Here is a 27,254-nt window from a genome sequence, read left to right as displayed (position 1 = left end):
TGCTATCCTAGGATAAAATATAAATTGAAAGAATACAGAGAACCTGAAAGAAAACCCAAAATGAAATTTTTAGTTTCAATTTTTAAGGAAAATGATAGCCAAATTCCAGAGCTCCGAGTCAAGAAAAGGTTTCAAACAGATGGAAAGGAATAATTTAAATATTGTGGAGCCACAGTCAGGATCACACAAGATTTAGCAATTTCTACATTAAAGAACTGGAAGGTTTGGAATATGATGTTTTAAGGCACTGCAGCTAAGATTACAACCAAGAGTTGTAACCTTGTAATCCTCCCTACTCAGAAAAACTGAGCATAATCCTTCTGGCAAAAATAGACATTCATTAAAATAAAGGACTTTCAAGCATTCCTGATAAGAAAGATCAGAGCTGAATAGAAAATTTGATCTTCAAATATAAGAACCTTAAAAAGGTAAACAAGAAAGAGAAATCATAAGGGATACAGTAAGGTTAATATATTTTTTGCACAAAAAGATGGTGTTTGTAACTCTTAAGAACTATATAATTTTCAAGTCAGTTAGAGGCAGTATGTATAGCCAGAGATATGTGTGGGATATAATGTGTGTGAGAGATGGCTGAGCTATAGAGATGGCTGAGCTATTTACATGGCTGCCCATTTACTTTTGGTTATTTACTTATTATTTTGGTTATTTACTTACCTGTAACCACATGCAGAACTTGTGGCCAAGCAAATGGGTTAAAGCAGGTTGAAGGTAACTGAAGAGCCTCAAACTTATTAGTGAATTAAGGGATTGTTTACCCCAACCATGGGAAGACTTTATCCAGTAGAATGAGTGGATGAGGACAATTTGTTCCAACAGTAACAAAGGTAGGCAGCTCTTAGGATATGGAGAGCTTGGTTGGACGTTAAAGGTGACAAAATTATCCACTGTATTTTTTCTTCTGCCACTAGATTTGATGACTCAGGAAGTGAGAGTGAGACTGACTTCTTGTGAAGCTCTAATCACCCTAAAACAATTTATACTCAAGTTAAGACATCATATGTTCAAAGGATATGAACAGACAATTTTCAGATAAAATTAAAACCATATATAATCATATGAAAAATGTTCTAAATAACTACTGAATAGAGAAATGCAAATAAAAACAATTCTGAGGTACCTCCTCACACCTCTCAGATTGTCTAAGATGACAAGAAAGATAATGATAAATATGGGAAGGGATGTAGGACATTAATGCATTGTTGGTGGAGTTGTGAACTGACCCAAGCATCCTGGAAAGCAATCTGAAACTATGTCCAAAGAGCTATCAAACTGTGCATACCCTTTGACCCAGCAGTAGCTTTACTAGGTCTGTATCCCAAGGGAATAATAAAGGAGGGAAAATGACCCACATGTTCAAAAATGTTTGTGATAGCAAGGAATTGGGAAATGAGTAGGTACTCATCAATTGGGGAAGAGTTGAACAAGTTTTGGTGCATTAAGGTATTGGAATATTATTGTTTTATAAAAAATGATAGACAAGCTGTTTTTAGAAAAACCTAGAAAGATTTACATCAATTGATGCTGAACAAAACAATAAGAACCAAGAATACACCATACATAATAAAATACATAAAAGAATATGCGATGAGTATCCATGAAAGACATGGTTCTTCTGAGTGATCAGTGCAATCCAATCCCAATCCCAATAAAATTTGGATAAAACAATGTCATCTGCATCCAGAAAAAGAACTATGGAGATTGACTATAAATCAATACTTGCTATGTTCACTTCTTTTTTCTGCTTTTTTTTTCTTTTTTTTTCCTCCCTTTTGTTCTAGTTTTTCTCTCCCAGCAGGATTCATAAAGCAATGTGTATTTAAAATAAATAAATTAATTAAAAAAATATATCACCATGATTTCATTGGCCCACTTGAGAAATAAAGGATAAGCAACAGCATACATAGAGGAAACAAGTATTAATTGACTATGATGGGAAGATCCAAAAGAAATCAAATTACAGATAAGAAAGAGGAATGATTATGGTGGGATGATATCTAAAAAAATAAAATTGCATATGAGAAAGAGGAAGAAGGAGGAGGAGGGAGAAATAAAATTGAGTAAATTATCTCACATAAAAAATGCATGTAATTTACAGTAGAAGGGAAGATAAAGTAGATAGTTCCAGACAATGCTTGAGCCTTACTCTCATTAAATTGGCTCAATGATGGAATAATATAAAAACTCATTTGGGTACAGAAGGCTATCTTACCCTACATGGAAGTTGGAGGGAAAGAGCTTGGGGAAGCACTGATGATAGAAAGGAGTATAGATTGGGAGAGATGATATCAAAATCAAAACATTTTTGATAAGGTACAGGGAAAAGAAGAAAGAAAAATAAATGTAGGAAAATAAGATGAAGGGAAATAGTAATCAAAACTGAAAAAATAATTTATTTTAAGCTTACCTGATAAAGAACTCTTCTCGATTATAAAGAGAGCTAAGTAAATTTATAAGAATGAGTTATTTTCTAACTGATAAATGATCAAAGAAAAGGAACAAGTATTTTTCAGATAAAGAAATCAAATCTATCTATTAATGCTCTAGATCAATATTAATTAGATCTGATTAGAATGATTAGATAAATGCAAAATAAAATAGTTCTGAAATACCATTTCACATCACTCAGATTTGCTAAATGACAGAAAGGGAAAATGGCAAATGTTGGAGACAATGTGTGATAATTGGGACACTGAAGTGCTGTTAGTACTAGAGTAATTTGGAACTATGCCCAAAAGGCTTAAAACTGCAAAAATCCTCTTATCTAGTATTATAAATACTAGGTCTACATCACAAAGAGATTTTCCAAAAAATTGAAGGACATTTATATAAAACATATTAATATTAGTTCTTTTTGTGGTGGCAAAGAATTAGAAATTGAGGGAATGTCCATCAATTGGGGAATGACTGACTAAGTTGAATATGCTTGTGAAGGAATACTATTGTGATATAAGAAATGATGAGAAGAACGTTTTTCAAAAACCTATGTGAATTGATTCAAAGTGAAGTGAGCAGACCCAGGGGAAGTGTGTGCATAGTTTCAACAGTATTGTGTGATGATCAGTTATAAATGACTTGGCTATCCTCATAAATAACTTATTCAGCCATTCTCCAAGTAATGGGCATCCACTCAGTTTCCAGTTCCTTGACACTACAAAAAAGATTTCTATAAATATTTTTGCACATGTGGGTCCTTTTCCCTTTTTTATGATCTCTTTGGTATAAAGGCCTAGTAGAGACACTACTGGAACAAGGGGTATACGCAGTTTTATAACCCTTTGGGATAGTTCCAAATTGCTCTCCAGAATGATTGGACCAAGTCACAACTCCACCAACAATGTGTTAATGTTCCAGTTTTGCCAAATCCCTTCCAACACTTATGATTATCTTTTATAAGATAAGATCTAATAGGTGTCTTGTGGTACCTCAAAATTGTCTTAATTTGCATTTCTCTAAGTAATAGTGATTTAGAACATTTTTATATGACTAGAAATGGTTTTAATTTCTTCATCTGAAAATTGTTCATATTTTTTGACTTTTTTGCAATTGGAGAATGGCTGATCCAAGACAATTATTCAAGAGTTTGGATGAAAAATGCCATGTACCTCCTAAGAAAGAACTGATAGCATCTGAAAGCAGATCAAAACAAACTTTTAAAAAAATTCTTTCTTTTTTATTTTTTTAATTTTGGTCTGTGTTTTCTTTTACAACATGACTAATATGGAAATATGTTCTGATGACTCCCACTTGTAGAACCTATATCAAATTACTTGCTGTCTCAGGAAGCAGGGGGGAGGAAGTCTGGGGAAAAAAATTGAGAACTCATTTTTTTTTAAAGTTGAATGTTAAAAAATGTTTTTACTTTTCAGCAGAGAAAATAAAATATTTTCAAAAATAAAATAAAAACCTTACAAAATATTCTGATCTTTATAGATGCAATAATAAAGTATCTCTCAAAAATGTATAATTTGCAAAGTTTCTGGTACATAGTAAGCACTTAATAAATGCTTATTGAATGACTGTTCACTCCTTACTGCATCAGCATCAATAATGATCAGGCTTCAAAACCTGGCAGAGTCTCTGAATCCCAGATTCTTGAGATCTCATTCTATTGATCTTTGGAAACTTACAAGGTTATAATCTCTAAAACAGAAAATCAGATGGAGTCCAAATAACAACCTGACGAGTAAGGGAGAGAAGGCCCAATACTTCATCGCCACAGCATTGTCTCTTATGGCCCAGATTATTTTTTAATTAATTAATTAATTAATTAATTTTTACAAAAATTTTATGTATTGGTAATTTTCCAGCATTGACAATTGCAAAACCTTTTGTTTCAACTTTTCCCCTCCTTCTCCCCACCCCTTCTCCCAGATGGCAGGTTAACCAATACATGTTAAATATGTTAAAATAAAAGTTAAATACAATATATGTATATATGTCCAAACAGTTATTTTGCTGTACAAAAAGAATCAGACTTTGAAATAGTGTACAATTAGTCTGTGAAGGAAATCCAAAATGTAGGCAGACAAAAATAGAGGGATTGGGAATTCTATGTAGTGGTTCATAGTCATCTCCCAGAGTTCTTTCACTGGGTATAGCTGGTTCAGTTCATTACTGCTCTACTGGAACTGATTTGGTTCATCTCATTGCTGGAGAGGGCCTCGTCCATCAGAATTGTTGTTGAAGTATACAATGACCTCCTAATCCTGCTCATTTCCCTCAGCATCAGTTCCTGTGACTCTCTCCAGGCCTTTCTGAAATCATCCTGTTGGTCATTTCTTACAGAACAATAATATTCCATAACATTCCTATACCACAATTTATTCAGCCATTCTCCAATTGGTGGGCATCCACTCAGTTTCCAGTTTCTGGCCACTACAAAGAGGGCTATGGCTCAGATTCTTAAATTGTGTTTTGTGACCCCATATGGGGTCTTATAACTGAATGAGAATGGAAATTATGATTTAATATCAACAAATGTTTGGTTTGTATATATATTTTTAATATACCTGTCATGTAAAAATTTCTTGGAATAAAAGGGGTTGCAAATCAAAAAAATTAAGAAGTCCTGTTCTATCATCAGGAAAATTAACAAAAGTTTTATTATCAGTAAAAGAATAAGCTGCCAAAGGAAAAAAAAAAGATCTAGTCTCTGATTGCTGAGTCTTTGTGAATTCTTCTACAGACAATCTAAGAAACATCCCCTATTTTTTAACAAATGATCAGCCTGCCTAAATCAGTTATGAAAAATTTACACGTGCTCTAGTATAACTCCAAGAACATCCATTACTGGATTTTCCCAAAAGTACATTTCCTGGCCTCTCCATCTGGGAAGTCATTGTCACAATCACTCTTTAAATGTGCCATTCCTATTACAAAGAAAAGCCAGGAAAAGACATATAAATTAACCAAAGTGAAGGAAACAGAGCAAGGGAAAAAATGTACCCCAAATCTGTACCTTTGTAAGTAGAGAGAAAACAAACAAAACACAAAATCAAACAGACTGCATGCTACAAAATGATAATGATCCAACTTGGCCCCAAAGAAGAGATATGAGAAAGTACCTCAGCCTGTTTTTTGCAGAGGTGGGGAGACAGGATCTGGAAAAAATGCCCATTTCAGGTTTTTATTTGATTTTTTAATTAGGTTTGCCTCTCCCCTTTCACTACCCCTGCACTTTTCTTTTCATTATAAGAGATGGTTCTCTGACAAGAAAGGGAAGAGGGATATATTTCTACAAGATAGTTTTTTCTGATCCCTCTTTATGCTACTCTTTCCTCTGCTGATCACCCCCAATTAGTCCCGTACACATTTTATTTAGACATAGTTATTTGCATGTTATCTCCCCCTTTAAGTATGAGAGCAACTATTATTTTGTATTATTGACTTTCTATGTATCTTCAGCACTTAGCCTGATGTCTGATATATAAGTATTTAATGAATACTGGTTGACTGACTAACAAGATAAAGCTAGCAATAAAGCATTATTTTAAAAAAATGAGGGGAAGAAATGACTCTTTAGTCTCCTAAGTCACACATGCTAAAATTAGGGCCTCAAGTGTTACTGAGAAAAGATTAATTTTTTTATAATTGGAGACTGGGAGTTATTCACAGAGAATTCAAAGGAAAATTTCTACCCTAGTTAATGTATTTCTCACCACCATTCATAGAGCACAGAAAAAAGATTTTAGTGAATATGAAATTTAGTTTTTAACTAAAAGAAATTTTAGTTTTTAAAAGTCAATAAACTTAAAGCAAAGTATATTAGGGAAGAAATCTGCTTTTAAACTTCATATTGGCCAGGGGTGGGGAAGTCCAGCTCGGCAGACCATATAAGATTTGCAAAATCATTTGCCAAGGCAACCACAGGAGATGACGAGCTGAAAGCTTAGTATAACAGCCTCCCAGTATGAGTTCCATAAGTTGGTAATTTTGTATGGCCCGAGAATGATGTTATAAAAAATCCAAATAGCTATTGGCAGAAAAAAAAAAACAAAAAAAAAAAAAACGGTTCCCTACATCTGATATATGCAGTGAGTGGTTGGGATACTGCGTTGATTCTAAAAAGTTTACAGTAGAGTGCCTCCCCCCACCTGCCACTTGGACAAGTGATGGATTCCAAATACAGGATGAGCCACGCTTTTGTGGGCATGACTAATGTGGAAATTTGTTTTACTTGACTATTAATATTTTTTTTTGTATTTTTCTCTATTTTTCCCAATGGGGAGGGAATATTGTGAGAGAAAAATAAATATTTGTTAATTAAAAAAAAATAAACCCTAAAGGTTAAAAAATCAATTAGAAGTAGAGAAACGAGAACAAGATAATTTAGGAGGAGTTTCTCAATGATAGAGCCTTTTGATAAATTTCATCAATACCTTCACATTCTATTCAAGCAAGGCAGGAGACAAATGTTCTTTTTTTTTTTGGGGGGGGGTCAGAGTGGGAGGTAGCTGACTGGGGGTCACACAGCAGGGTAGAGATCTAGATGGGAACAAGAGCCAGGATTTGGATAAAACCCTGACTCAGGACCAGGCAAACAGATCCCTTTTCCCTAGCACCTCTCTAACAAAAGCATATTGGCTCAAACCATCCTCATCCTTTGTAGTTCTGGCCTACTGACTGAGCCCACACAATACACCGGCCTGGTCGGTTTTACTCGAGGCCTCGTGCTGGCTCCACATTCTAATTCCCAGTCACAAAGAGCCTTTGTGCTCTTGCACAAAGGCCATAGAATGTCACAGGTCCCAGCATTCTACCACTTCCAACTGCATCCCAAATGTCAACAGGTTTACCTGCCAGCATCCTCCGGCCCCCTCTCCCTTCTCCTCCCTCCCTTTGTTTCCCATACACTTCTTTTCATTGATTCTTCTACAAAGCCTCTGCCTAGACTATGTTAAGGCCTAGTCTAGTGTAACTTCCCGGGACCAGCTCTTGGAACCAGCTTGCTCTCTGGGCCACCTATTTTTACGGAGAAGCAGCCAAAGGCAACCATAGCATTGGCTATATTAAGCAGTAATCTGGGTTGTGTCCAATAGATGCATTGAATAGCTGTGCTCTCATGATACTGTCCTGGTCATCTGAAGCACAATAGAAATGGTTACAAATGAGAGAAACGATATTGCTGCTTACCATGGGGAAGAGAGGATTCCCCCAAATGCTCAGGTGGATGGAGGAAGAGATGGCAGAACTCTGGCTTCAGTTGCAGAATGATCTCTGGATTGGAAATAACAAAACTGAAATAAGTAATGAGCTAAAAATATAAATAAATAAGGAGAGAATGAAAGAGCAGCCAGGTTTCCTCTTCAGATTAGGAAGGGTACTTGGAGGCCATTGATTTTAACTCCCTCATTCTCTCTTCCTTATAAAATTTATTTAAAATTAAATACAAAATATGAAAAAAATAAAAAGGGGGGCAGCTAGGTAATGCAATGGATAGCACACCAGCTCTGAATTCAGGAGGACCTGAATTCAAATCTAGTCTCAGACACTTAATACTTCCTAGACATGTGACCCTGGGCAAGTCACTTAACCCCAGTTGTTTTTTTTTTTTGGGGGGGGAAGCTCAAAAAAGAAAAGAAAAGAAAAAGAATGAAAAACAAAGAAAGGAAAAACAAAACAAAATATTATCATATGCCCAGCAGAACATCAGGGAGATTTCAAAATTTGTAACAATAAATTTGCATTTCAAGAAAGCATATATAATAATAGAAAACATTATATTCATGACTGTACATCTTTTATTTGCTTCCTTGTAGGTAATTATTTTGTTCTCTGCTGTGTACTTTTTATATTATTATTTTCCCCCCTTCCCCCTTCCCAATCCACCCCAAGCAGGCTACCATTAGGCACAGATATATTTATGTGTGTGTGTATAAATGCACACATATATATTCACTTGTGTGTATATGTAAATATACATGTATCCATATAGACACCTATATGCATATATACATATACATTAACACGCCATATATCAAAAACAATGTTAATATAGCTGACATAATATAGATTTCTCTCTTGACTGAATTTTGTTTGAAATCAATGTAGCCTACTTTTTTTCTAATAAATTCTTCTCCTCATCCTTGTAATAGTGTTTGTGTGTATGTCTTATTTCCTATTCCTGATAACTCTTTTATTTTAGTACTACTCCTTAACTTGCCTTTCTATTACTTAACCTATGCCCACCCATAAATCCTTCTCTTATCTTCTCCCCGCACCATTTGCCCTCCTCTTCATCCCTTTTTTCATTAATCTATACATCTTGTTCCACTGCCATACATATACACATCCTTCTATACCCCAACTTATCCGATTCCCTCTCCGCCTTATTTGTTCAATAGATTTTGGTGGGTGCTATAACCTTCATGGTATATGTATAAATATATCTTTTTTGGTCACAGCTTTAAGATAGTCCAAATAGTTCTTGTTTTCTCTTCTTGATCTATTCTCCAGATATGCTATTTTTTCTGTTTCACATTTTCTTCTAGTTTTTTCATTCTTTATATTTTATTTTATTATGTCTTGGTCTCATATAGCTTCACTGGCTTCTCCTTGATCAATTTTAATTTTCAAAGATTTATTCTCTTCTTCAAGACTCTGAATCTCCTTTTCTAGTTGCTTAACTTTTTTCATAATCTTAATTTTCCTGAATGGTTCTAATTATTTATTTTAATTAATCCTCATCTCTCACATTTGATTTTTCTTTTTTTTTTTTTTCCTGAGGCTGGGGTTAAGTGACTTGCCCAGAGTCACACAGCCAGGAAGTATTAAGTGTCTGAGGCCAGATTTGAACTCGGGTCCTCCTGAATTCAGGGCTGGTGCTTTATCCACTGTGCTACCTAGCTGCCCCTCTCATTTGATTTTAGTCTTTTTTTTTTGAGTTCTTCTATAAATTCTCTCTGGGCAGATAGCCACTTAATATTACTCTTTGGGGTGGAATAAGTTTCTTTTACTTCATTGTCTTCCTCTAGCAATGAACCCTGTTCTTCTCTATTCCCATAGTGAGTTTCTATTGTTGAGTTCTTTCTTCTTTGTTTGATCATTTAAAACAATAAGCAGTCTTCTGTGGAGGGGGTGTATGCCTCTGGTTTGTCTTTAGCTCTCATCTCTGACCTGGAACCCCAAATAAAAAATCTTATGTACTGCAAGTGTCCACAGCTAGCAGCATCCCTACCCCACTCCTTCTGTATTCACCTGGTGTTCTGGTTCCTTCTCACCCAGGCCAGCCTCTTTGCAGTGCAGCTGGACCTGATTCCTAATCAACTGAGGTCCCCTCTGTATTTTAAGCCTCTGACCCCTGACTCCCTAGGCTGCTCCAGAGATGAAAGTTCCTGTGGTTGGGTTGAAGTTCCTTCCTAACCCAATTAGTCCCATGGCTTCCTGATGGCTGTCTCAACATAGTATGGAGGCGTTCACACTTCATACTGTTTAAACATCAGCCCTGGCGGGGCAGCTAGGTGGAGCAGTGGATAGAGCACCAGCCCTGAATTCAGGAAGACCCCAGTTCAAATCTGGTCTCAGACACTTAACACTTCCTAGCTGTGTGACCCTGGGCAAGTCACTTAACCCCAGCCTCAAAAAGAAAAGAAAAATCAGTTCTGGGGTCTTTCTCTGGTTGTCCTAGAAAACCCCTGTTCTTCCTCAAGTTTTATTTGTTTTTCACTGATCTATGTTCACCCTGAGGTACAATTTTTTTTTTTGGGGGGGAAACTGGAGAACTTGGAATTTTTTGACCTATTCCTCTATCTTCCCAGAATCCTCCAAAATTCTCTCATTCTAGAGGTGAGCAATATGAGAAATGAAAAAGGTTAAGGCACACCTAAATAGTGTCAGGATTTGATTCCAAGTCTTGCTGATTCCAATAGTCAGCAGAGTAGTCTTTTTCGTGGTATCAGTCATATCTGACTCTACATGACTCGACCTGGGGTTTTCATGGTAAAGATGCTGAATTAGTTTGCCATTCCCTCTCCAGCTCATTTTGGAGATGAGGGTTAAATAGGGTTAAATGACTTGCCCAAGGTCACACAGGTATTTTGTATTTGAGGTTGTATTTGAATTCAGGCTTTCCTATATGCCAAGAAGAAGGCTACATATGTACTAAATGGAAGAAGTGAAGGAAGCATAGACTCTTCGGGGACATTTTTGGGGGATTGTTTCTTTATTCAGAGACTCTTCCATTAGATTTCTTCAACACTGATGCAGAAGGAAAGAATTCAGGTTCTGAAAGACTATGGGAATATTTTAATCTCTCTTTATTCTGTAAAGTAGTTGCTAATCCACCAAATCTCATCACTTTTATGATATTACCTCCATCCTTTCCAGACTAATCTATTCTGCTTCCACAAAGCCACATCATCCTCCAATGTGGACAAATACTGATTGTTATTTTGCCTTCCACTTCAATGTGAGAGGGAACTTAGCCAAGGCTATGTTAAGGAACCTGGGCTTAGAGAGTTCTGTTATTTGCCCAAGTCCACATAGGCATTATCCAGAATCTGAACTCAGGTCCTCAAGCTCTAACTTTCCCCTGTTCCACCTTGTCTTCTTATGCTTCATGGGAACAGTCTTTGAGTTAGATTACATATATTACTTCAGATAGACAACTAACACAGTAGTTAGATCATTGAGTTTAGAGTCATAAAAACTGAATTCAAATCTTCCTGAAATTCAGATACTTTCTATTTGTAACTCCTGAGAATACCCTTTAATCTTTCTAAGCCTTAGTTTCTTCATCTATAAAATGAAGAGTTTGGCCTGAGTGACCTCAAAAAATTTTGAGCTTTTAATTTATGATCCTAGTGAACTTAGAGGGCCTTTCTAAATCGTCCATTGCCTAAGACACTGGAGTAATATCTTCTCTCTTTTGTTCAATTTAATTGCCTTGAATTATTTTCACAAATGGAATTTCAGGAATGATTTCAGGGTTGATTCGTGATGCTTGCCCTAGGAGTCAAAATGCCCAATAATGATTATTTAAACAAATATAAACAAAATGATAATGACATAAAAAGAAAATTCAACAGAAGGGAAATTATCCAACTATTATCATATGAAGATTATATGTCAAGAGTACCATTTGGGAGTCTTGGATTTTTAACCACCAACTTTTTTTAAGCCCTGTATTTTTTAACTACTGTATAGCCAAGGAAAAAGTGGAACACTAAGATAACTAAACATTGGGGAATCAATCAAAGAATCATGAACATGTCTAGTAAATGCTCTTTAGAGTAGTGGTATTAAACTCAAACTAGAAACAGTTTATTAATTCATATAAAACACATATTGCCTCAGAAAGCCGCTTATTAACAATATCTACCTTCTATTGTACTTTAATATATTTAAAAAACAACAAAGTTTTCCCAATTGTATTTTAATCTAGTTTGAGCTGCACTCAGGGAGTGTTGGAAGCTACATGCTCCATCCAGAAGTATGTTTGACACCTGCTTTAGAGTGTTAACCCCATTACTCTTTCTAAGGATCACAGATTTTGAGCTTTCCAGCTCAAAGGGACCAGCTCTAAGGGACCTTAGAGACTAACTAGTCTAATCTCCTATTTTTCCTGATGGGGAAAGTGAGCTTTAGGGAAGTGTCCAAAGGTCTCACAACTGCTCATTTAATTTACATAATTCTAAAAATAAGCCTACTAAATTGGGAAAAGCCAGTTGTACTTGTGAGTTTCACTTTATTAATAAAAGAAAATTCCAATTAAAAGCCAAATCCAGGATGGGAGTAAAAGGCCCAGGCAATTGGAATGATATTTATGAAGAAGTGAGAGAATTCTCTCCTTCTCATTGTATTCAGTGTTTCTTTGAGAGAGAAAGAGAGAGACAGAGACAGAGACAGAGAAGGAGGGAGGAAAGGAGGGAAAAAGGAAGGGAGGGAGAGTGAGAGGAAGAAATGTTAAAAATGGCATCTAGGTTGTGATGATAGTAGCCTCATTAGTAATAGTGCAATTTCAAAGAAAAGATTATTTTGAAGGAAAGTTAATGAGTTCAGTTTTGAACATGTTGAAGATGTCTACAGAATATCTAGCTTGAGACAGACAGTTGGAAGTTGAAGACATAAAACTGGAGGTTTAGAATTGGCTATCAGCAGACAGGATATGTGACTATATGGGAGCTGACATGATCGTTGACTAAAGCAGTTTAGTGAGAAAAGAGAAGAAAAATTAGCACAGAGCCCTGAGGGGGCTTTGATTGAACTGATTGAAGAGGCAGGAAGGCTTATGGGTAGGAGAAACAGGCCAGAGTAATGGCACAAAAACCTAGAGAGAAGAGAGTATCAAGAGGAAGATGACTGACAATATCTGAGACTACAGGGAGGTCAAGAAGGAGGACTGAGAAAGGGTCTTTGTATTTGGCTATTAAGTGATTTTTTAGATACTTGAGAGGGAGCAGTTTGGTTGCATGATGAGTTTGGAAATCAGACTACAGAGAGTCTAGAAGAGTAAAAGAAAAGGGAGTGGAAGGCACTGTTAGGTTAAGATTCCTACAGAATGGCTCGCTCCCACAACAAGACTAAGACACCAGGTTGTATGAAAAGATTTAATAACAATGAATAGTAACACTGAATTACAAAAAAGGAAAATAAGAATTGACTGTGCAGTTAATGCATCCTATAATTACAAAGAGATATGTGGACTAGAGGAGGAGAGAAAGAAGAATCCATCAGATTCAGGGAAAGCGCCAACATTACAGACCTGTCTGGGGAATCCTGGATCACAGCCCTACTAGTCCTGACCAGGAGATCCCAGGCAGAGCATCCTCTCCATGGGGGAGATTCCAATTTGAGTATTGATCAACCATGACTTAAATGGCCCAGGGGACAAAGGTGGCTAAATGACAGCAATGCTGACTTCACTTTCTCGAGATAATCCAGAAGGGGGAACAGTCCTGCCAGAGTCTGTAAAGAGTGAACCTTAACTCCTGGAGTGGCTAGTTCCAGTATATAGATAATGTGTCCATGGTGCATGTGGCCAGAATCCACCCAGGACGGTGTTCTTTAAGGTATATTTGCTCCCAGGGTTATTCAGCAGCTGCAAAACAGAGATGAATAATAGTTCACTGTACTGTAATTACCCCATGAACATGGAGGGAAACTGAGCACCAAGACCTACAGAATCTGACCCTTATACCTACATCTTTCAGGCACTCAAGGAGTTTAGCCACAAAAAAGAGGAGTTAAATAGGAAGATAATTTTCAGGGGTGGATGGACCAAGGGAGGATGTTTCGAAGATGGGGAAGAATTTGGCATGTTTGTAGGCAGAAAGGAAGCAGCCAGTAGACAAGGAATATGTTGAAGGCAAATGAGAGAATGGAATGATAAAAAAGGAGAAGATAGGATGGAGTGGAATGACACAGATGTAGAAGGATTTGCCTTGGAAAGGAAAAGAGCCATGCCTTCATATGAAATAAGAGTGAAGGAGGAGATAGTAGGGGAAGGCATCGAAGTTATGTGAATTGAAGAACAGGGATAAGGAGCTCTTGATAAAGGTCTTCAATTGATTTTTTTTCCTTTCTTCCTTCCTCTTTTTCTCTCTCTTTCTTCCCTCCTTCCTTCCTTCCTTTTTTTCTTCTCCTTCCTTCCTTCCTTCCTTCCTTCCTTCCTTCCTTCCTTCCTTCCTTCCTTCCTTCCTTCCTTCCTTCCTTCCTTCCTTCCTTCCTTCCTTCCTTCCTTCCTCCCTCCCTCCCTCCCTCCTTCCCTCCTTTCCTCTTCCTCCTCTCTCTCTTTTGTAAACTAGGTGGTAGGAAAAAGGATAGAGTGGGTAACTAGCCTAATTTACTGACAAGTTACTGACAAGATTAAGCTTGTAATCCTGAGGTTATTTCTTTTGGCCTAAATCACCTTTCTTGATACTAAGGACTAATCCCCAATTGTCTCACAATCTGTGATTGACATTTTTGTCCCCTCTGTACCCCTTCTTATCAGAACATTTCTAAGATGTATTTCAAGTGGAAGGAAGGGACCTGGAGTATGATTTTAAATTAAACAGCTTTTAGCTCTTTGGGAAACTCAGAGAAGTGTGTGACTTTTCCCAGTTCAACAAAATAAATATATTTGGGGCCTACTCTTGGTTGGATGCAGTGATAGATGCTAAAAGAGAGACTGTTTTGAAGTAAGGCATGTCTACTGACCACATGGTGCTTCCAATTTAGTAGAGGAAAGTCACATCTCATTATTTCCATCATCCTCATTATCATCTTTTTCTTATTTAAAAATTTATAAAGTTCCATCCTTCCTTCTCCAACAGATTGTCCTTTTTATCGTTTCAATTCTCTCACTTGTCTATGATATTCCTTGTTTACTAGATGCTTCTTTACTGCTTATACTTCCCTATCCTCAGAAAATCCTACTTGGATAAATATCCACTCCTGATAACTATCTTCCCATTACTTTCCTCCCTTTTTGTGACTAAACCTTTTCTTGCCTCCACTTCCTTTTTTTTTACTCTTCTAGATACTATATAGTCTGATTTCCAAAGTCATTATTTCTTTCTATTCACATCTTTGCCCAGACAAGGGAAATTTCCCCTTAAATGTGCATGATATGATGCATAAAGAAATCTCATTTAAAATGATACTTGAGCAGTGATAAAGAGATAAAAAGATGGAGATTCACTCAATAGAAATAGAAAAATTAAAAATTTGATGCATTAAGGGAAAGGATGATGATCTGCTTCCAGGAGGTTGAATATGAGACGCCCATGTATTCCATTTTTACTGTCCACTAAGCAAACAGTGATTGAGGACTGTAGCTAAAGATTGAGACTCTAGGAGTCCTTTGCAAAGAGATGATAATTAAACACATGCAAATTGGGGAGATTTCCACCCCATAAGAAAGTTTGGCCAAAAATAGAGAAAAGAAACCCAGGACAGAGCCTTGGGGAACACCCATAATTAGAGGTGGCTAAATAGACTGTAAAGGAGGCAGAAAGGGAATTGTAAAGGAGGCACATGGTAGGAGAAGAGTCAGAACAGAGTAGCATCATGGAAACTTGAAGAAGAAAGAATACCTAGAGGAGACAGTGGTCAACCGAATGAAATAAAGCACAGAAATAAAAAAATGATAAGGGTTAAGAAAAATCATAAGATTTGATGATTAAGCGATCATCATTATTTTGCAGAATATTTTCAATTGAGTGAAGTGGTCAGAAGTTAGATTACAAAGCACTGAAGAATGAGTTAAAAGGAGAGGGAATGAAGGCAAGACATCAGTTTTCTTTCTTTTCTTTTTTTTTCTTTTTAATTAGAATTTGAGAAAATGAGGAGAGATCTGAGGTGATTGCTTACAGGAATAGTTTGATTGCTGAGTCCTTTTTTTCTGCCATGTATGATTCTTCCTGTTGGCCTTTGGGATAGATAGATCTTGGTAAAGATACTAAAGTGGTTTGCAATTTCCCTCTCCGGCTATGTTGAGGAAAAGAAAACTGAGACAAACAACATTAATTGATTTGCTCAGCATCACACCTAGTATGTGTCTGAGACTAGATTTGAACTAAGGTTTTATTAATTCTCAGTTTTCTATCCACTGAGTCACCTACATTCCCTAAGGGGATGCGAGGGTCTAGTGAAAGCTGTGGAAGTGTGCCAGAGACTGGAATATGTTTGAAGAAAGTTGGGAAGGAATTGGTAGATAGGGAGATAATGAAAATGAGAAAAGGGGGATAATTAAGCAGGCAATTTGTTAGAGAAGAGCAGAAGGAATAGGCTCAAGGGCACAAGTAAAGATGTTGGTCTCAGCAAGTAGAAGTGTGCCCTTATCAGAAACCGGGAGAAAGGAGGAGAGAATAGCAAATATTGTTAGGGAGTTTTGAGATAAAGAGAAGGACAAAAAGGAAACAGCAATGAATGACTTCAATTTTCGTAAGGAAATCAGAAGCGAGGCCTCTGCTCAGGGAGAGGATAGAGGAAAAGTGTGAGAGGCTTAAGAAAAGAAGAGGAGACCTGGAATAGTGTCTGTGGGAAGCACAAAAGGGAAACATTTCAGGAGAAATAAAAGGGTTGTCTTGGCCCAACAAAGACCCAGTTGAGATTGCATAATTTTAATTGTTGGGTACTTGTTAGTTTTTCTCTGGATTTTCTCTGGCTCTACTCAGAAAGAGATAAGGAAGATCAGAGGGGCAGATGGCTAAAGGAATCCAGGCCTGAGATTTGTTTGACAAGGGTGTAAAGGATTAAAGAACTTTGGTACAATCGAGATCAAGAAGAGATAATAGCCAGAAGATGCTGGGGTCTGAAGGGATTGGAGAAATGGTCAGCTATCTATCCTCTGGACATTCAAGATGTCCAGAAAGGAGGCTAAATCATAGGGAGCAGTGGAATGATAGGAGATTATAGTCAGAGAGGCTGAGGTCATTGAAATGATTATATAAAAACAATAATACTTTGTTTTAAGTTGGGGTAGAGTAGAGGATCCCCCAACAGCTCTTTAAGTTATATATCTATGATCATGTGATCTCTCTGCAGTGTAAATCTGGGACTCAGGACAAAGGTCAGGAAAGAAAGTAAAGATATTGGGATGAGGAGGCTCATGATTCAAATTTAGAGCAGGAATTCTTTATCTTGTGTCTAATGGACTTCTCTGGCTCCCTGGTAAAATTCATGGACTTTTCAGTATATTTTAAATGCAGAAAATGAAATATATAGAAAATGAGTTAAATTTAAATATAGTTATTAAAATACACATATTTTTTAAAGTTCACAAAACTAGGTTAAGAATCCTTTGTTTAAAAGGAATCTTAAAGGTCTTCATATTCAATCCTCTTAGGAAGATGAGACTCCCAAAAGTTAATCAACTTGTCCAAAGCAGAAATCAACATAGCCAGGATCTGAACCTGGGTCCTTTGTTACCATAGCCAATGTTATTTCTTCACTGCTTTTGGAGAAATATTCAAACCCTAGCAATGAAGGAGACTGTCAGGGGAGAGAATGGAGAAGGAAAAGAGAGGAGGAAAGCTGACAAAACTTTCAGGGTCACATGGCAAGCCAGGAGCGGTCTGGCGATACACCCCAGATCTTCTGACCCTCCTCTGCAGAAGTCCAATGATTGGAAAGACATGCTCTGTTGACTTCCCAACACATCATCACAGCATCCCAGGCCTTAAGGTTTCACTTTTGGCATTTACAGGCAAAGCAGATCAGTTCAGATGCCTCAGGGTGAGCTTTCTAAAGATCCTACCCGGCTTTACTCTATTAATTTGATTTTAGCAATTCAGCTTTATTCTGTGTCTTGTGCCATCATCACAGCCCTGGAGATGCAAAATAGGTGAAGCGACTAATAAGTTAAGAAAACTCTGATTAAGTCCTGAAAGGACCCGGTGAGCATTGTACAGGTTAATTGAATTTTTATAGATTGATTCTCCTTTCAGGACTGCAAAAGGTTGTTCTGTTGTGGAGCCCACTGCCAAACTAGTGATGGGAGAAATTGCAAGCTCTGGACTAAAATAAATCTCTTCAGCATTCATCTTGGGAAAACACAAGGCAAAAACTAAGTCTTTAGCACAGAGGGAGAAGTCAAAGGGAAGGGTTGAGTTTTGATGGGGTTTTGACCACCAGTTCTGACCCAATAAAATCAAGCCCTCTTCCAAGTTCTAGTGTTGGGGAAGTTTTAAGATCATTGAATAGGGGTTATTTTAAAACAATATATTTTCCCCAAATATATCACCTATACATTTCCCTGAATAATGTTTGAGATGAGAATACATGAAAATATCTTAAATGTAATCTCATTTCCATCATTTCTAGTTAGTTTTTGAAGGGGATATGGTGTGTTCAAGAAGAATGAGAATCTATTGAGAGAGGGCTTAGTAAGCATTTACTAAGCTGCTCATCCATCATCCATAAAAACCCTACTCTAACTTGTGTCTCCAAGAACTTAATAGTCACATCCCACTAAAACCTTTTTGGAAGATAAGATGAAGGTAACCAAGGGCCCTTAAATCCCTTGAGGAGCTAAGGGGATTCCTAGCTCTAGCACATGAAGACTTTCTCCAGCAAAATGGCCTGATAAGAAAAATATGTTCCAATGACCATGAAAGTTTCTGAAGCAGAACACTCAGAATTCAATCAGACATCTATTACCAAGGCCATCCACTGCATCCCAAGCCCCAAATCCTGACTTTTGTCTTTGCTATTGGACTTTGTCAAATCTGGAAGAGGGAGTAAGGCTGATGACTTCATGTAGCTTTCTCTTCCCTCTTCAGATTCTTTTTTTAAAATTATTATTATTAATTTTATAATTATAAAAAAATTTTGACAGTATATATGCATGAGTAATTTTTTTATAACATTATCCCTTGTATTCATTTTTCCAAATTTTCCCCTCCCTTCCTCTACTCCCTCCCCTAGATGACAGGCAATCCCATACATTTTACATGTGTTACAGTATAACCTAGATACAATATATGTGTGTAAATTCAATTTTCTTGTTGTACGTTAAATATTGGATTCCGAAGGTGTAAGTAACCTGGGTAGATAGACAGTAGTGCTAATATTTTACATTCACTTCCCAGTGTTCCTTCTCTGGGTGTAGTTGTTTCTGTTTATCATTGATCAATTGGAACTGAATTAGATCTTTTCTTTGTCGAAGATAGCCACTTCCATCAGAATACATCCTCATACAGTATTGTTGTTGAAGTGTATAGTGATCTTCTGGTTCTGCTCATTTCACTCAGCATCAGTTCATGTAAGTCTCTCCAGGCCTTTCTGAAATCATCCTGCTGGCCATTTCTTACAGAACAATAATATTCCATAACATTCAGATACCATAATTTACCCAACCATTCTCCAATTGATGGGCATCCATTCCTTTTCCAGTTTCTAGCCACTATGAAAAGAGCTGCCACAAACATTTTGGCACATATATGTCTCTTTCCCCTCTTTAGTATTTCTTTGGGATATAAGCCCAATAATAGCAATGCTGGATCAAAGGGTATGCACAGTTTGATAACTTTTTGGGCATAGTTCCAAATTGCTCTCCAGAATGGCTGGATTCTTTCACAACTCCACTAACAATGTATCAGTGTCCCAGTTTTCCCACATCCCCTCCAACATTCATCATTATTTGTTCCTGTCATCTTAGCCAATCTGACAGGTGTGTAGTGTTATCTCAGAGTTGTCTTACTTTGCATTTCTCTGATCAGTAGTGATTTGGAACACTCTTTCATATGAGTGGATATAATTTCAATTTCATCATCTGAGAATTGTCTGTTCATATCCTTTGACCATTTATCAATTGGAGAATTGATTTCTTATAAATTAGGATCAGTTCTCTATATATTTTAGAAATGAGACCTTTATCAGAACCTTTAACTGCAAAAATAGTTTCCCAATTTGTTACTTCCCTTCTAATCTTGTTTGCATTAGTAATGTTTGTACAGAAACTTTTTAGTTTGATGTAATCAAACTCTTCTATTTTGTGATCAATAATGATCTCTAGTTCTCCTCTGGTCATAAATTCCTTCCTCCACAAATCTGAGAGGTAGACTATCCTCTGTTCCTCTAATCTATTTATGGTCTCATTCTTTATGCCTAAATCATGGACCCATTTTGATCTTATCTTGGTATATGGTGTTAAGTGTGTATCTATATCTAATTTCTGCCATACTAACTTACAGTTTTCCCAACAGTTTTTTTTCAAATAATAAATTTTAATCCCAAATGTTGGTATCTTTGGCTTTGTCAAACACTAGATTGCTATAGTTGTACCCTATTTTGTCCTTTGTACCTAATCTGTTCCACTGATTGACTGGTCTATTTCTTAGCCAATACCAAATGGTTTTGGTGACTGCTGCTATATAATATAGCTTTAGATCAGGTATACCTAGACCACCTAAATCTGACTTTTTTTTCATTAATTCCCTTGAAATTCTCGACCTTTTGTTGTTCCATATGAATTTTGTTGTTATTTTTTCTAGGTCATTAAAATAGTTTCTTGGGAGTCTGATTGGTATAGCACTAAATAAATAGATTAGTTTGGGGAGTATTGTCAGCTTTATTATATTTGCTCGGCCTATCCAAGAGCACTGAATGTCTTTCCAACTATTTAAATCTGACTTTATTTTTGTGGCAAGTGTTTTGTAATTTTGCTCATATTATTCCTGACTTTTCTTTGGTAGATGGATTCCCAAATATTTTATACTCTTGACATCTGTTTTGAATGGAATTTCTCTTTGCATCTCTTGCTGTTGCATTTTGTTGGTGATGTATAAAAATGCTGAGGATTTATGTGGATTTATTTTGTATCCAGAAACTTTGCTAAAGTTGTGAATTATTTCTAATAACTTTTTATTAGAAACTCTGGGGTTCTCTAAATATACCATCATATCATCTGCAAAAAGTGACAATTTGATTTCCTCATTACCTACTCTTATTCCTCTAATCTCTTTCTTAACTCTTATTGCCAAGGCTAGCATTTCTAATACAATATTGAATAGTAATGGTGATAGTGGGCAACCTTGTTTCACTCCTGATCTTACTGGGAAAGGTTCCAGTTTATCTCCATTACATATTATGCTTACTGACAGTCTTAAACATATGCTCCTGACTATTTTAAGGAATAGTCCATTTATTCCTATACTCTCAAGCGTTTTTAGTAGGAATGGCTGTTGAATTTTATCAAATGCTTTTTTTCTGCATCTATTGAGATAATAATATGTTTTTTATTAATTTGATTATTAATATGGTCAATTATACTAATAGTTTTCCTAATATTAAACCAGCCCTGCATTCCTGGTATAAATCCTACTTGATCATAGTGTATTATCCTGGGGATGATTTTCTGAAGTCTTTTTGCTAATATCTTATTTAAGATTTTAGTATCAATATTAATTAAGGAAATTGGTCTATAGTTTTCTTTCTCAGTTTTTGATCGACATGGTTTAGGTATTTCAGGTATCAGTACCATGTCTGTGTCATAAAAGGAGTTTGGTAGGACTCCTTCATCCCCTATTTTTTCAAATAGTTTATATACATTGGGGCTAATTGTTCTTTAAATGTTTGGTAGAATTCACATGTAAATCCATCTAGTTCTGGGGATTTTTTCCTGGGGAGTTGATTAATAGCTTGTTCTATTTCTTTTTCTGAAATGGGACTATTTAAGCAATTTATCTCCTCCTCTGTTAATCTAAGAAGCCTGTATTTTTGGAGGAAGTCACCCATTTCACTTAAGTTATCAAATTTATTGGCATAAATTTGGGCAAAGTAACTCCTTATTATTTCTCTAATTTCCTCTTCATTGGTGGAAAGATCCCCCTTTTCATTTGTAAGACTAACAGTTTGATTTTCCTCTTTCCTTTTTCTGATTAGATTTACCAAAGGTTTATCTATTTTATTGACTTTTTCATAAAACCAACTTTTGGTTTTATTTATTAATTCAATAGTTTTTTTTTTTTTTACTTTCAGTATTATTGATTTCTCCTTTTAATTTTAGTATTTCAAGTTTAGTTTTTGGTTGGGGTTTTTAATTTGGTCTTTTTTTAGCTTTTTAAGTTGCAGGCCCAATTCATTAATCTTCTCTTTCTCTATTTTGTTCAAATAAGCCTCTAAAGAAATTTTATATCTTATTACCACTTTAGCTGCATCCCACAAATTTTGGTATGATGTCTCATCGTTGTCATTATCTTGGGTGAAATTATTAATTGTTTCTATAATTTGCTGTTTCACCCAGTGATTCTTTAAAATGAGATTATTCAGTTTCCAATTACTTTTTGGTCTATTTACCCATAACTTCTTATTTAATGTAGTTTTTATTGCATTATTATCTGAGAAGAAGGCATTTACTATTTCTGCCTTCCTGTATTTAATTTTGAGATCTTTATGTCCTAATATATGGTCAATTTTTGTATAGGTTCCAGGAACTGAGAAGAACCTCCTTTCTATCACCACTCAGTTTTCTCCAAAGTTCTATCATACCTAGTTTTCCTAATGTTCTATTTACCTTTTTAATTTCTTTCTTATTTGTTTTGTGGTTTGATTTATCTAATTCTGAGAGTGCAAGGTTGAGATCTCCCACTATTATAGTTTTGCTGTATATTTCTTTTTGCAACTCTCTTAACTATTCTTTTAGGAAGTTAGATGCTATACCACTTGGTGCATATATGTTTAGTATTGATATGGCTTCATTGTTTATGCTACCTTTTAGCAAGATATAATTTCCTTCTGTATCTCTTTTAATTAGATCAATTTCTGCTTTTGCTTGATCTGAGATAAGGATGGCAACCCCTGCTTTTTTGGCTTTACCTGAAGCATAATAGATACTACTCCAACCTTTTACCTTTACTCTGTATGTATCTCCCTGCTTTAAGTGTGTTTCCTGTAGACAACATATTGTAGGGTTCTGCTTTTTGATCCAATCTGCTATCCGTCTCCGTTTGATGGGATCGTTCATCCCATTTACATTTACAGTTAAAATTACTAATTCTGTATTTCCTGCCATCGTATTATCCCCAGATTATGCTTTTTTTCCCTTGACCCCCCTGATCCCCCTCCCCGATATTTAATTTACAGACCCCCCCTTGTGACGCGCAACCCTCCCTCTTTTTTTTTTTTTTAGGATCCCTCCTCCCTCCCTCCAAGTCCCTTCACTTATTCTCCTTTTCCTTTTCCCTTTTCCTCTCCCCCCTTTTAATGAGGTGAGAGAAAATTCTCTGAAAAACAAATATGTTAATTATTTACTCTTTGAGCCTCTCCTGATGAGAGTAAGATTCACACAATGATTCTCCCCCTCACTAAGTTCCCTCAGATATGGTGTATTTTCTATGCCTCTTCCTGGGATGTAGTTTCCTTCTTTTTATCATTCCTTCCCCTTTTTCTGAACCGACCTCCTTCCCTTTACTACACCCCCCTTTTTTTCTTTTATATAAGTAAAGACAAATTATCCTTGAGTACTTTTTATATACCCACAACAGAGTTACAGTTCTCAAGGGTTCTGTGTACCTTTTTCTGTTTCTCTTCAGTCTTGTGGATGTAGATCAAATTTTTTGTTTAAGTCTGGTTTTTTTCTTAGAAACAAATAGAATTCCTCTGTTTCATTGAATGACCATCTTCTTCCATGGAAAAAGATGCTAAACTTAGCTGGGTATTTTATTCTTGGTTGCAATCCTTGTTCTTTTGCTTTTCGGAATATCAGGTTCCAGGCCCTTCCATCTTTTAATGTGGACGCAGCCAGATCTTGGGTGACCCTTATTGTGGTGCCTTGATACTTAAATTTTTTTTTTTCCTAGCTGCTTGCAATATTTTTTCCTTAGTTTGGTAGTTCTGCAGCTTAGCCACAATGTTCCGTGGAGTTCTTTTTTTAGGGTCTTTTTCAGAAGGTGTTTGATGAATTCTTTCAATGCCTATTTTCCCTTCTGTTTCTATTATCTCTGGACAGTTCTCTTTGATGATTTCCTGTAAAATAGAATCTAGGCTCTTTTTTTGATCATAGTTTTTGGGAAGTCCAATGATCCTCAGGTTATCTCTCCTAGATATATTTTCCAGGTCTATATTTGACATTATTCTCCAGCTTTTCTTTTTTTTTTATTTGTTTGACTGACTCTTGGTTTCTCAATGAATCATTCATTTCTATTTGTTCAGTCCTGATTTTTAATGAGTTATTTTCTTCATTCATATTTTTAGTTCTTTTTGTATATGCCCAATTGAGTTTTTAAATGAATTATTGTGCTCTGTTGAATTTTTTTTTCCATTTCACTAATTTTTTTTTTAGTGAGCTTTCTTTTTCCAATTCAGAAATCCTACTTTCTTGTGATTTTTTAACCTTTTCTAATTCACAAATTTCGTTTTCCTGTACCTCCTGTGAATTCTTTATTTTTTCCAACTCAAATTTCAGGACGTCGTTATTCTCTATCATTGCTTCTCTTTCCTTTCCCCATTTTTCTTCAAACTCTCAACTTTTTAATAGTCTCTTCTAGGGGAGAGTTATGTGATGGGGGGCAGGTATCATTCCCCTTTAGGGTTATCTCGAGACTGTCTGGTGTTGGCTTCCTTGGGGTTGGATACCCACTCTTTCTCTGTGTAGAAGGTGTCAGTTGTTCTCTTCAGCTTCTTTTTCATTGTTAAAAATCTGTTGGGGTTTGCCCTTGGGGTAAGAAGTTTATTTATTTACCAGCTTTCTCCCAGACAGGATGGATGCAGAATCCTGACCCTGAGCTAAGAGAGAGCTCTGGGAGAGAGTTCACCTCCCCCCTCCCCTGAAATGCCTCAGAGGTGGTTAGCATGGCTGCAGTTTTGAGGAGTGCCCAGTGAAAGATCCCACTGTGTGGCTTAGCGACTGCCCTGAGGTTTAAGGCTGAACAGTGAAAGTGTCACCAACCCCAGCCAATGCCTCCCATGGGGCCGTGGATATCAGCAGCTGACATGAAAAGCCCCTGCACTCAAATGGGAAAGTTTCTACCCAGAAACTTCCGTCCCTACTACAAAGGTTCTGCTTCTCTGGGAATTCTCCTGCTGCTAGAATTCCACTGCCTCAAGCTGAGCCCTGCACTATGTGGATTAGAGGCTGCCTCGGGCTGTGTTCCTGCTGTTTAGGCTCTCAACTACCCCAAGGAGAAGCCCCAGGCAGCAGCAAAAGGCTGTGCCTAGATCTGTTACGTCATTTCCAGATTGGGGTGGGCTTAGGATCTGGCTTTATATTTTAAAGTGGCTTGATTTCTCTTCTGAACTTCTGTTTTATAAGCAGAGAAGAGCTAACAGCCTGTGTCAGATTCTTCTATCTCAGTGGCTTCTCTGATCCCAGAGCTCTTCCCAGCCCAATGGGTGCAGTGTGCTATGCTAGCACCTCACCCTCTCTGTGCTGGTCTTTTTTTTTTTTTTTCCTCCCCTCAGAACCAAATTTTTCTGTTGAAATTCCAGAGTCTCTTCAGCTGGTAAGTTGTGCTTCTAATCCTTGTGGTTTTTATCAATCCAGCATTATTTTTGAGGCTGATTTAACTAATTGGTAATGAGGGAAGAAGGGAGCTTACAGATTCGCGTGTATCTTCTCCCCAATCTTGGCTCCACCCCCCCTCAGATTCTTCATGGAGCTGACATTTTTTGCCAAGATAGAATGGAAGCCCCTTGAAGTCAAGGACAATTTCATCTGTTCTATTTTATTTAAAGTGCCTAGGAAGATGTTCAATCAATTCTGATTAATTGTCAAAGGTTTAAGTACCCAGATATCCCATAAGTTGACTAGGATGGGTGTCAGGAGATTTGTTTATGTGTGTTCCAGATCTAAAGCCACATAGAGATCAGCACATCTACTTGGAAGAGGAAGATGGATAGGATAAAAAAACATAGATTACTTAGTCCCAGAGATCCAGAACATGATTCCCCTAAAGATCTTACCCTTTCAATGATTCCTTGAATTTCTTCCTGAGCCCTGGAGGAAGCCAGTAGAATAGCCTCTCCCCTTTCCTATCTATACCATCTTTACAGATTTCATGCCTCATTTCTCTGGGAGGTCTGATGGACTCTAAGGGAATCTAGAATAGGGTGAGGTGAGCTATATTAAACTTATAGTTGATTCTGGTTCCCGTTAATTTTCTTCCCTTTATGTTCTTTCTGTTTCAGGCTGCAATTTGGTTTAGTGGATAGATCCCAGGGATTGGGATCAGGAAAATTTGAGCTCAAATCCTTTTTTTCAGACACTAATTAGTCACATAGCTAGTATGGGAAGTAAAGTTGTAAGGTTTTGTTTCCATAGTTTTGGAGTCCCATGGCCTCCATCTCTATTTCCGTGGTAAAGAAGAATGTGATATAAGTTTTAGGGTCAGTGCATCCTGACTAAAAAGAAATAATGACTGTCTTAAATCAACAGAAGAAACTGCAGGTTCTGATTGAGTACTAATGACCAATGACCGGGTTTATGCCCCGGGCAAGCTAAATTTTTAATTGAGCATGTTTAATAAGCCTCATGTATATTAATTTCTCTTCCCTCAAGAAGAGATACCCATCAATTTTGAACATATGATAATTGGAAAGAGGAGGTGGGGACACTGAAACATATCAAAGAGTACATGTAGTGGGAGTATTATGAAATATTATATTTTGGACCTTCACAAAGAAATGAGACATGGAATTTGAAAAGATGACATAAATAGGAGGAGAAAGGGGTTAAAATTCTGGATTCTGTTTTTCTTCAGGGTTAAGGAAGGGATTCAAAGAATAATTAAAGGAGTAAAATCTTTAGGGGAATCATAGTATGGGACTCCATATTCTGGGTCTATGTAATGTATGTTTTCTCCCATCTTTCTTTCTTCCTCAAGGAGATTTGCTGATCTCTTCTCTATGTGCCTTTAGATCTGGAACACATTTATTTTCCAGTGGAAATTCTGAGGAGGGGATGAGGAAGTGGGATGAAGCTATAAAATATAACTTCTGGTTCTGACATATGTAAACTTGTGTATACTCTCTAAAAGAAGTAATAAAGTCTTCCTCCATTCACTCTAAGAATTTGAGTCTGAAGTTTTTATTTCTAATAAAAGTCACTTAGCTTCTTTAAGCTTCAGGCTTTTTCTCCAAAAATAGGAATTATAATAAGATCTACTTCCTAGGGTTCTTGAGTAATCTTAGTGAGGAGGAAATAAGATAAGGTAGTAATGCAAAATATTCATATTATCATTAAAATTATTTTCCTCTTTAAAGGACCATCACTAGCATCCTTCTTTGTCTTCCATGGCCTGAAGATCATACTTGAGGCTCTGGTCACCCTCTTAATGTATTCTTTCCAGATGCCTTTTCTTTTTATGAGACAA

This window comes from Sminthopsis crassicaudata, chromosome 2 (genome assembly GCF_048593235.1).
Source record: "Sminthopsis crassicaudata isolate SCR6 chromosome 2, ASM4859323v1, whole genome shotgun sequence".
NCBI classification, from domain to species: Eukaryota; Metazoa; Chordata; class Mammalia; order Dasyuromorphia; family Dasyuridae; genus Sminthopsis; species Sminthopsis crassicaudata.
This window is presented reverse-complemented; position numbering follows the sequence as displayed.